A 12,001-nucleotide genomic window follows, 5' to 3' on the forward strand; every position below is an offset into this window, starting at 1 on the left:
TAATTAGCATGAGACAGTAAGACAAAGCAAAGACGATGTTCTTTACAGGAAATTCTCAATATATCCAGCATCATTCCTCAACAATAGCTTTAGTCGAGGAATAATGTTGTGAACAGCACTGTAAATCATGTCCTGAGTTATGGTGAGGCATTGGTGTCGGATGTTGTCTTTCAGCATCCCTAGAGATGTCGGTCGATCCCGATCCACTTGCAACTTCAGGTAACCCCAAAGGAATAATCGCACGGACTGATGTCTGGGGACCTGGGAGGCCAAGCATGAGGAAAGTGGCGGGTGAGCACGCGATCGTCACCAAACGACGCGCGCAAGAGATCTGTCGGACATTTAGTGAACTTTGTTTTTTTTGCGGGGGGGGGGGGGGGGTTAATAGAACCCCATGTCATTCCAAGCATGTGTCTCAATTTTTACCTCTCTATCTACATTATTCCGTAGTTTATTAAGTTTTCAAATTTATACTAACTTTTTGCTCACCCGGTATTGGGATGCGAATGAAACCAACCTACTTTCAGAAAAAGACACGTTGCATTAGTTACTGAACGCCCCTCGTACTTCTCCGAATTACAGAGGTACAACAACGGACCTCTTACTTCCGCATCACTACTAGTACTTTGCCTGTTACACCCGCATTCGTTTCGGCTGGAATATCACCGTCCTCAGGAAACTTTAATTTTCATTTCCTTTCTGTATTCTTAAAGTAAGATTTGGAAATTATCGCCTGAATTAATTCGACTATAGTCCATTTCACAAATTTTGCTTTCTTTCCCAATCACGTAACAACCTCTTTTTTGAAGAGATAATTCACTTCATGACTCGTGCTAAAAGTAAAATATACAGCCGTAAGGCTACGGCACAGTTGTGGCATAGAAGCTAAAAATTTCCCTGGTGATCCGGTTTGTGAAGTAGGGAGATGGGGAGACCCGTGGCCAGAATTAGAGAGTTAATGAGTGGAGAGGGAGGGTGAGGGAGGCGGTGCAGCGGCGCAGTGCTCGGGGCTCAGGCGACGCCCGGCTAGTTGTGGCATGTGGCGTGTGGCGCGCTACAGTTGGTGGCGTCGCGTCGCCCCCCGGCGGGCGAGACGAGACTCTTCATAAAGAGCGGCCGCCGTGACGTTTACGAGCGCTTCCTTTGGCCGACGATTGCCGTCCTGGCGGCGGCGCCGGGCTGTCGCTGCCGGGGGCAGACGGCACACAGCAGACGAGCCTGGCCCCGTCCCGATTTGTTTAAGTCTCCCCGCATACCGTGCTGGCGGCGCTCGCAACTGCTTCACGCACACCACAGCCTCGTGGAAATGTATCCCAGATGTCCATTGTGACCAGGCGTTACAGTGTTAAGACAGCAACAAAAGATGATTCACTCCCTACAGTAGCAGCGAATCTGAACGCGGACATTATACACTCTTGGCCATTAAAATTGCTACACCGAGAAGAAATGCTGATGATAAACGGGTATTCATTGGAGAAATATATTATACTAGAACTGACATGTGATTACATTTTCACGCAATCTGGGTGAATAGATCCTAAGGAATCAGTACCCAGAACAAACACCTCTGGCCTTGATACGTCTGGGCATTGCGTCAAACAGAGCTTGGATGGCGTGTACAGGTACAGCTACCTATGCAGCTCATCAAGAGTAGCGACTGGCGTATTGTGACGAGCCAGTTGCTCGGCCACCATTGACCAGACGTTTTCAATTGGTGAGATATCTGGAGAATGTGCTGTCCAAGGCAGCAGTCGTACATTTTCTGTATCCAGAAAGGCCCGTACAGGACTTGCAACATGCAGTCGTGCATAATCCTGCTGAAATGTAGGCTTTCGCAGGGATCGAATGAAGGGTAGAGCCACGGGTCTTAACACATCTGAAATGTAACGTCCACTGTTCAAAGTGCCGTCAATGCGAACAAGAGGTGACCGAGACGTGTAACGAATGGCACCCCATACTATCACGCAGGGTGATACGCCAGTGTGGCGATGACGAATACACGCTTCCACTGTGCGTTCACCGCGATGTCGCCAAACACCTGGATTCATCCGAAAAAATGACGTTTTGCCATTCGTGCACCCAGGTTCGTCGTTGAGTACACCATCGCAGGCGCTCCTGTCTGTGATACACCGTCATGGGTAACCGCAGCCATGGTCTCCGAGCTGATAGTCCATGCTGCTGCAAACGTCGTCGAACTGTTCGTGCAGATGGTTGTTGTCTGGCAAACGTCCCATCTGTTGACTCAGGGATCGAGAGGTGGCTGCACGATCCGTTACAGCCATGCGGATAAGATGCCTGTCATCTCGGTGATACTAGGCCGTTGGGATCCAGCACGGCGTTCCGTATTACCCTCCTGAACCCACCGAAGGCTACAATCCGACCTTTATCAAAGTCGGGAACGTGATGGTACGTATTTCTCCTCCTTACACGAGACATCACAACAACGTTTCACCAGGCAACGCCGGTCAACTGCTGTTTGTGTATGAGAAATCGGTTGGAAACTTTCCTCGTGTCAGCACGTTGTAGGTGTCGCCACCGGCGCCAAACTTATGTGGTTGCTCTGAAATGCTTATCATTTGCATATCACAGCATCTTCTTCCTGTCGGTTAAATTTCGCGTCTGTAACACGTCATTTTCGTGTTGTAGCATCAGAAAGTGTAAATTTGTAATACTGTATATCATGAACTGATATATGTATGATGACTTTTGAATATTATTAAGGTAAATACATTATTTGTTCTCTATAAAAATCTTTCTTTTGCTAACTATGCCTATCAGTAATTAGTGCCTTCAGTAGTTAGAATCTTTTATTTAGCTGGCAGTATTGGCGCTCGCTGTATTGCAGTAGTTCCAGTAACGAAGATTTTTGTGAGGTAAATACATTTCTAGCATTTGTAGCCTTAGAGAAATCTTTTGACAATGTTGACTGGAATACCCTCTTTCAAATTCTAAAGGTGGCAAGTGTAAAATACAGGGAGAGAAAGGCTATTTACAATTTGTACAGAAACCAGATGGCAGTTATAAGAGTCGAGGGGCATGAAAGGGAAGCAGCGGTTCGGAAGCGAGTGAGACAGGGTTGAAGCCTGTCCCCGATATTATTCAACCTGTATATTGAGCAAGCAGTGAAGGAAACACAAGAAAAATTCGGAGTAGGCATTAAAGTCCATGGAGAAAAAATAAAAACTTTCAGGTTTGTCGATGACATTGTAATTCTGTCAGAGACAGCAAAGGACTTGGAAGAGTAGTTGAACGGAATGGACAGGGTCTTGAAAGGAGGATATAAGATGAACATCAACAAAAGCAAAACGAGGATAATGGAATGTAGTCGAATTAAGTCGGGTGATGCTGCGGGAATTAAATTAGAAAATGAGACACTTAAAGTAGTAAAGGAGTTTTGCTATTTGGGGAGCAAAATAACTGATGATGGTCGAAGTAGAGAGGATATAAAATGTAGACTGGCAATGGCAAGGAAAGCGTTTCTGAAGAAGAGAAATTCGTTGACATCGAATATAGATTTAAGTGTCAGGAAGTCGTTTCTGAAAGTATTTGTATGGAGTGTAGCCATGTATGGAAGTGAAACATGGACAATAAATAGTTTGGACAAGAAGAGAATAGAAGCTTTCGAAATGTGGTGGTACGGAAGAATGCTGAAGATCAGATGGGTAGATCACATAACTAATGAGGAGGTATTGAACAGAATTGGAGAGAAGAGGAGTTTGTGGCACAACTTAACAAGTTGAAGGGACCGGTTGGTAAGATATGTTCCGAGGCATCAAGGAATCACCAATTTAGTATTGGAGGGCACCGTGGATGGTAAAAATCGTAGAGGGAGACCAAGAGATGAATACAATAAGCAGATTCAGAAGGATGTAGGTTGCAGTAAGTACTGGGAGATGAAGAAGCTTGCACAGGATAGAGTAGCGTGGAGAGCTGCATCAAACCAGTCTCAGGACTGAAGACAACAACAACAACAAGTGATTCATGAAAGGTATAGGTTATTGTTATGAGGGCCATTCTTTTGTAGATATTATTGAAAGTCAGACTGCGTTGCGCTAAAAAATTTAGTGTGGATCAGAATAAGTAAAGATCGAAGTGTCTGAGTGCGTTCAGTTCTGTCCAGCTGTTTGAAAATCAAATAATGTTAGAGGTTTATCAGCAGAGTCATTCATAAATATTTGTAAGGAGGGGGGTGTCATCTGTAATTGCGTGATTCATGTGAACAGGCGTTCGAAGTGATTATGGTCGCACGACGGTAATTGACAGACTGAATGGGGAGCGGTAGTTGGAGCTAGACGCATGGCATATTCCATTTCGAAAATCGTTAGGCAAGTCAGTATTCCAACATCCACAGTGTCTCGAGAAGGGCCCTTCACTTAACGACCGACAGCAGTGGAGTTTGCGGAGAATTGTCAGTGCTAACAGAGCAGTACTGTGTGAAAAAACCGCAGAAAACAATGTGGGAAGTAGGACGAACGTATCCGCCAGGAAAGTGCAGTGAAATATGGTTTTAATGGGCTATGGAAGCAGAGACGGACGCGAGTGCCTTTGCTAACATAACCACTTCGCCTACAGTGCCTCTCCTGGGATGGTGACCACATCCGTTGAACCATGGCTTGTTCAAATTAGTCCTCATTTCAGTTGGTAAGAGCTGATGTTAGAGTTCGAGTGTGGCGTAGACCCACATGAAGTCACGAATCCTGGTTTGAACGAGGAACTGCGTGAGATGGTGGTACCTCCATAATGGTATGGGTTGTGTTTACATGATATGGGCCGGCTCCTCTGATCAAACAGAACCGATCATTGACTACCAATTGTCATGTTCGGCTATTTGGAAACCATTTCTAGCTATTCATGGACTTCATATTCCTAAACAACGGTGGAAATTTTATGGATGACAGTGCGCTACATCACTGGGTCACAATTGCTCGCGATTGGTTTCAAAAACATTCTGGACAATTCTAAATAATGATCTGGTGACCCACCATCCATTTACGGGTCATAAGCAACGGGTCAGTTGCTGGAAAAAGTCCTGCAGTGGCAACACTTTCGCAAATACGAACAGCAATAAAGGCGGCAGGAAACTTCCAGTGAATTGTTGAGTTCATGCCACTTCGAGATGCTGCAATACGCCGGGCAAAAGGAAGTCCGACCGATATTAGGATATTCTCATCTCAGTGTAAACTAGCTGCACAGAAGACTAATCACCACGTTAAAATAGCACACTCACAGTTTTGTGGCGCTGTAGATGGTTTACATCTGTTACCAGGTGGTCATGCTACCCGCAATGCTGACGCAGATCAAAGCTGAGAAGTGGTGCGTGTGTGGCAATACATATATTTGCTCATGATCTTCAGTCGTAAATACATAGTCAAAGATGATAGGATAGCAGGAAAAGATACTACACCGAACCAAAGAGTATTCTACAGCTTTCGTCACAGCTACCAACACAACATATGATATCTTACTACTGCTGACTGTCACAACATAAAAAGGATTACTGGGAAACAAGAAGACATTTGTGATCGGATGCTTTCCCGGCGTATGTGTTGTTTCAGGGCCCTGGAAACAACACTAAGACATCTTTACATCAACATGATTCAGTGAAAACTTATTCAGTTAAATAAATAAATCTTGTCGGCCTATACATTGTGGCGATCTAATGTCGTGTCCGTCCATATCTCCCCAGAAAAGCAGATCAATTACCCACTGGAGCTAAAAAACTACCGTAACTAAGGGGTCACTTCCAAGATACTAGACGACTGACCAGTATACTGCTCCTTTCTACTGTGGAAGCCGCATCGATACCGACCTGTTTTGCAATATTCAGTACCAGTGGATAAGTAATTTCACCAGTCGCGAATATAAACCGTGATCAAGGTATGCCGAGCGGAGAGGCCGCGCGGTTTGAGGCGTCATATCACGGACTGCGCGGCCCCTCCCGCCGGAAGTTCGAGTCCTGCCTCGGGCATGGGCGTGTGTTTTGTTCTTAGCATAAGTTAGTTTAAGTAGTGTGTAAGTCTAGGGACCTATGACCTAAGCAACTTGGTCCCTTAGGAATTCACACATATCTGAACATTTTTTGATCCAGGTACTGTCAGATGTTTTTTTATTCCAGTCTTTGATCAGAATATAAATTCCTTCGACGATGACCGGTTTCAGTAAGTAATGACCATCTTACAGATCTGTTCTACAACATGTCCTAATGTGATGAGGCACTAATGGCATCGTCAAAACATAAATACACTCAGTAAAGCATCGTCACGTAGAACTAAAATATGCTGTAAAATAGGGCACATCCTCTAGACAGTCATTTTCCAACTGGTGTTACGGTACAAAACCTACTTAGATCATGGTGTAAAAGGGATCTGAAGATGGTCATTACTGACTGAAACTGGTCATCGTCGAAGGAATTTATATTGTGATGAAAGACTGGAATTAAAAATAAAAACAGTTGCTAGGTAATTTATCCAAAATTTACGGTCTCGGTAGCAGGTGAACAGCTTACAGCAAGCCGTGAAACAAATACGGTTCAGTCCCCAATTACTTAGCGGTGTACATGTTAGGCTCATTTTTCCCATGTATTAACACCGACACAATCCAATCACATTAATGAGATCACTGCCTGTGTTCGATTTCGACGTGCAATAGCGACACACTTACGGCTAACGACAGCACTAGCTGTGTAAACAGTGACGGGGGATGTGGAAAAACAGTGCAGTTGTTGTCTTATGTAGAAACGTAGCAATACATCGATCTGACGCCCAAAATGACGTGACCAGTGGCTTTAGAGCCAAGGGTGGAAGCATTCCTGAAACGTCTAAGTTTGTAAATTGTTCACGTGCCGCGGTAGTTAAAGTGTACCGTGTACGGAAGTAGGCGATATCCAAAACCAGCGCCGAGGCAACTGTAGTGTACCACGGCCATGTATGACAGGGATGGACAATGGCTGTGGTGGCGTGTACTGGCGAATGGACACGCAATTATTGAGCAGCTGGCCATACAGATAACCAAGGCGCCACCAACAGCGACACTTCAACGACCGTTTAGCGAACGTTGTAGCGAATAGGCCTGTGCAGCTGACGCATCGTTCGTTACCCATGCTGACGTCCACCGAGCGGTGACAGGTGGCCTCTGCAGCTGACAGACGGCCGTTGGCGTGTACGGCTTGAAACTGAAAGCAAATACCAACAACAATCGTCGGACGAGGGAGAGTTATGATCTGGGAAACGTTTTCGTGGCATTCCCTGGGTTATCTTGTCACTCAGGAAGGCACACTGGATCACAAGTATGCACCTAACCTTTTCGATGATGTCCATCCCTACATGAAGCCTGTTTTTTTCCCAGCTTGATGGCCTCTACCAGCAGGATAATGCAACGTGTCACATAGCTCGTACTGCACGCGCGTGGTTTCGAAAAGCAGCAGGATGAGTTCACGTACTCCCTTGGCCAACACTCTCCGGATTTCAACCCATTAGACAATCCTTGGGACCACGTGGATCCAGCTGTTCGCGCCATGAATCCTGAACAGAGAAACCTAGTGCAGAAACTTCCTGACAGATCAAAACTGTCTGCCGGACCGAGACTCGAACTCGGGACCTCTGCTTTTCGCGGGCGAGTGCTGTACCAACTGAGCTACCCAAGCACGACTCACGTCCCGTCCCCACAGCTTCAACACTGCCAGTATCTCGTCTCCTACCTTTCAAACTTCACAGAAGCTCTTCTGCGAACCTTTCAGAACTAGCACTCCTGGAACAAAGGATATTGCGCAGACATGGCTTAGCCACAGCCTGGGAGATGTTTCCAGAACGAGATTTTCACTCTGCAGCGGAGTGTGCGCTGATATGAAACTTCCAGAAAGTTTCATACCAGCGCACACTCCGCTGCGGAGTGAAAATCTCATTCTGGAAACCAAGTGCAGCTGGCCGTGGCTTTGGAGCTGGCATGGTTCCACACGCCTGGTGGTACATACCGGAACCTCACTCTCTTCTGAGTACGTCCGCACTGCAAAAACTGATTATTCAGACTTTTGACAGGTGGTAGCACAAATGCGACTGGGCAATCTGTTCTCCCAGCTGACAACCATAAAAAACAACAGCGTGATCCAGTGGGCATTATTAGCAAACATTTCGAGTGGGAAAGGAAGGAACATTATTTTTAAAGTCCCGTTGACATCGAGGTCATTAGAGACGGCGCACAAGCTCGGATTGTGCCAAGAATGGGGACATTGCATTTGCCTGGAGTGATTTAGGAAAATAAAGGAAAACCTAAATGTGGATGGCCGGAGGAGGGTTTGAACCGACGTCCTCCCGAATGCCAGTCGAGTGAGCTAACGATTGAACCACAATTTTGAGTGGGTTTGAAATATATAGAAACATGATTATTCCAACTAAAATGTGCAGGACAGTGTCATGAGAAAATAACAGCTACAGAAACTAGAGAAATCTAAGAAAATAGACACTTGTTTTGATATACATGAATGAAAGATCATGTGTTCTAACATAACAGACGTCAATCTAAAAAAATGTAAAAGCGGTCCTTCAGTTTTTACGCCATCAACAGCTACGTCACAGTCAACTGCACTACAATATTTGGCTACGATTCACATTTTTAGAGTGACCAGACAGTATTCCTAGATAACCGTAAGTGCGTACGGCTTCAGTCCAGCACTGCTTAAAAATGAATTTTCCCGGTATATTCTTGCGGCTCGAAAGCTAGAACCGTGGCAATGCGGTTTAAGGCACCATTGGACGACGGTGTTGGAGAGGCATGTGGTTAGCACCCCGCTTTCCCGTAGGTGTCGGCTTTCCAAACTAGAGCCGCTACGTCTTCTTCACGCATCTCCTCAGTTGTCCTCACCAGCCGAGTGCGTCCACTTGCAATCCTTCCATAGCAGAGCAACACATGGTAGTATCGGACGTCGTATTCAGAGCCTCCCTGTGGCACCCAGAGATCTACGATTGAATGGGCTTCATACGTGGCTGGATGAAAATAGTGCCTAATGCCAAAGTACGAGTCACGTAGTTCCCGAATACTACTAAAACGGAACGAGTGACCTCTGATACGAATTTTGTCTGGCAGGGGTCGTACCTGGTGAATTAGTGATGAGAATGATCGGCCGCGGTTCATGGTCACAGTCCTCAGACTTACGCAACCCGGTTCAGATGCCGTGACGTGGCCAGTTCTGGAAGATAATGGTACGAGTTGGGTCAGTAGCTAGGGCATGGTAGTCAAATTTAATCAAATTTACGTTGTTTCCCAATAACACTCACGTCGTGAGGACACAGCACGACAATAACGAACGAAATGGGCTACAAACCTCCAGAAGTGGTCCCACTGCGGAAAAAGGCCATGCAGACCACCTGGTCATGCAGTTGCGCGGCAACTTCCTTTGGAAAGTGCTCGATGGTACCAGATCTGGCCTGGAGCAAAATGTAGACGGTTCGGTCGATGAATGATAGTGGCATAGAGCACTGTTTCTGGTCTGTTCTATCTGTGCTTTACGATGCGTTTTGAGTTTATACTGAATGTCAAGGCTGTAGTCAGTCATCGAAGTTTTTCGATAGGTAAAGTGAGCAACTAATAGGGAAAACAAGAGCAAATTTGGAAAGAAAATTTCAGTTGAAGGAGAAGAAAGAAACAATTTGAGGTTTGCTAATGACACTGTAATTCTATCAGAGACACCAAAGGACTCTGAAAAGAAGTTGAACAGTGTCCTGAAAAGAGAACATGAGGTGAACATCAACGAAAGTAAAACAAAGGAAACAGAATGTATAGGATTCAAATCATGCTGTACTCGAGGTATTAGGTTAGGAAATGATTCATCAGAAGTAGAAGATGAGTTTTGCTGTTTGGGCAGAAAGCTACCTGATAATGGCCGAAGTAGAGAGGACATAAATGCAGAGTAGTTTCAGCAAGTAAAGTATTTCTGAAAAAAGGGTTGTTTATTAACACATACCATAAATTTACTTTATGTGCTATACAGAGTGAGTCACTATTTCCATGAAGAAAACTCTGAAAGAATGATTGGAGCTGAGAATTCTGTGGAACAAAAGTTGCATGGAACAACGGAAGCCATAATATGACGTTGGACTTTTTTTTTTTATTAGGTGGGGTCAACGTTTTTTACTTTTTTTGTGATTTTTTTTAATGGGATGCTATAGTTTGGTACTTATTTTATGATAGCGGCTATCGAGACGAATCCAATGAAGTGTGACAGGTCTTTGAAGGTCAACGAAGGTCAAAAGGTGGCATGAACGTCCACATACAGAACGTGTTCGAAGTGATGGCCATTAGTATCAATGCAATGCTGCAATCTTCTTATTATGGGTTGAGTGGTATTCCTTATCAAATTCGCTCTTATTGAAGCACATGCTCTGACAATTCTCTCTCGCATATCTTCAGGTGTAGTTGGAACGTCTTTATAAACAATGCCTTTTACGAATCCCCAAAAGAAAAATCCAGAAGCGTTAAGTCGGCCACGAAACATCCCCTCCGCGTCCACTCCAATGCAACTCATTTCCAGCCATCGGTGAAAAATGTACCGGACACAAATCGTGTTGATACCACATTCTGTCCCTTGTTCCTAAACGTATTTTTTCCAATTACAGACCTAAAGTTTCTTGAAAGAATGTGGTGTACTTCCTAGCATTAAGATTTCCTTCAATGAATTAGAGGCCTATAATTCTATCCTCCAGAATCCCACACCATACATTCACCGACCACGGCTTTTGCGTGCAACTTGCAGCAGCCAACACGGATTTTCAGTTGCCCAATAATGCATATTACGCAAATTAACATTTCCATGGCTCGTGAATGTAGCCTCGTCAGTAAATAAAATAAAATTAATAAATATGTCATCCCTCTGAATCGGCAGAATTCAATGCGACGCATACAATCTGTGCCAGTTAATTCTTAGTGCAGACTGATATGGTAAGGATGATATTTATGGTGATGCAGAACACGAACAACACTGCTCTGGCTCATGCCAGATTCCCTTGCAATTAGACCTGAACTAACATCAGGATCTCGAACCACATAGGCAAGAGTACAATTTCCATTTCCTCGTTAGTAACCTTCCTTTGCCGGATATGTTTCCGATGCGTTAAAGATCCAACTGTTCTCGATGTATCATACACATATTTAAATGTACGACGTGTAGGGTGAGTACGTTGACGATATCTTTCAGAGTGTAAGTCTATAGCTCTCACTGAATTTTGTTGGTACTCTCCGTAAATGAGAAGCATATCGACTTTTTCTTCGAAGGAATACGTCATTCACATTCGCTTGATTCTAGTCTTATCGTTCCTATTAGTGTTCCATTGCGAAACCGTCGAATGGTGTTTACATGTCAATGGCACATTAGATGGATAAGACGTATTCGGCGAATATTTACTATGTGCACAATATACGAGAGAGAACTGTCAGTGCATGTGCTCCAACAAGAGCGGAAGTGATAAGGAATACCTCTCAATCCATGATGAGAATATTGCAGCACTGCATTATGGACGTTCATGCCACCTTTTTGACGTCATTGGCCTTCAAAGACCTTACTGTTACACGTCATTGGATTCCTCTCGATAGCCGCCATCAGAAAATAAGTAGCAAACTATAGCATCCCACTTAAAAAACAAAGTTGACCTTCATATCTCTGACGTGACCCGACCTAGCAACGAAAAGCAAACGTCATATTATGGCCCCCGATATCCCTGCAACGTTTGTCCCACAAACTTTTCAGCTGCTATCATACTTTCGGAGTCATTCTAGGTGGCAATATTTGACTCACCCTGTATATATGCAGACTGAAGGGACAAATGAAAATTTGCACCAAAACCATAATTCGAACCTAGGTCTCCTGTTCACCGGGCAGAAGGGTTAACCACTACGCCATCCTGGCACAATGGCTTCGCACAACTGCCCAGTCTATACTAGCGCGCCTCCCTGCTCAATCCAAATTCGATTCACGCCTCAGCCCACTTGGTACGCCCCTAAACACGAAAAGCAT

At 44.8% G+C, this 12,001-nt stretch overlaps 1 protein-coding gene across 4 annotated transcripts in view; it reads right to left on the reverse strand.

Annotated features, from left to right (window-relative positions):
- LOC126349000 (doublesex and mab-3 related transcription factor 3-like) overlaps positions 1–12,001 on the reverse strand; it is a 739,204-nt gene that overhangs the window by 629,800 nt on the left and 97,403 nt on the right. The gene's annotated exons all lie outside the window — the stretch shown is intronic.

The sequence above is a fragment of the Schistocerca gregaria genome, chromosome 1 (genome assembly GCF_023897955.1).
Source record: "Schistocerca gregaria isolate iqSchGreg1 chromosome 1, iqSchGreg1.2, whole genome shotgun sequence".
Lineage (NCBI taxonomy): Eukaryota > Metazoa > Arthropoda > Insecta > Orthoptera > Acrididae > Schistocerca > Schistocerca gregaria.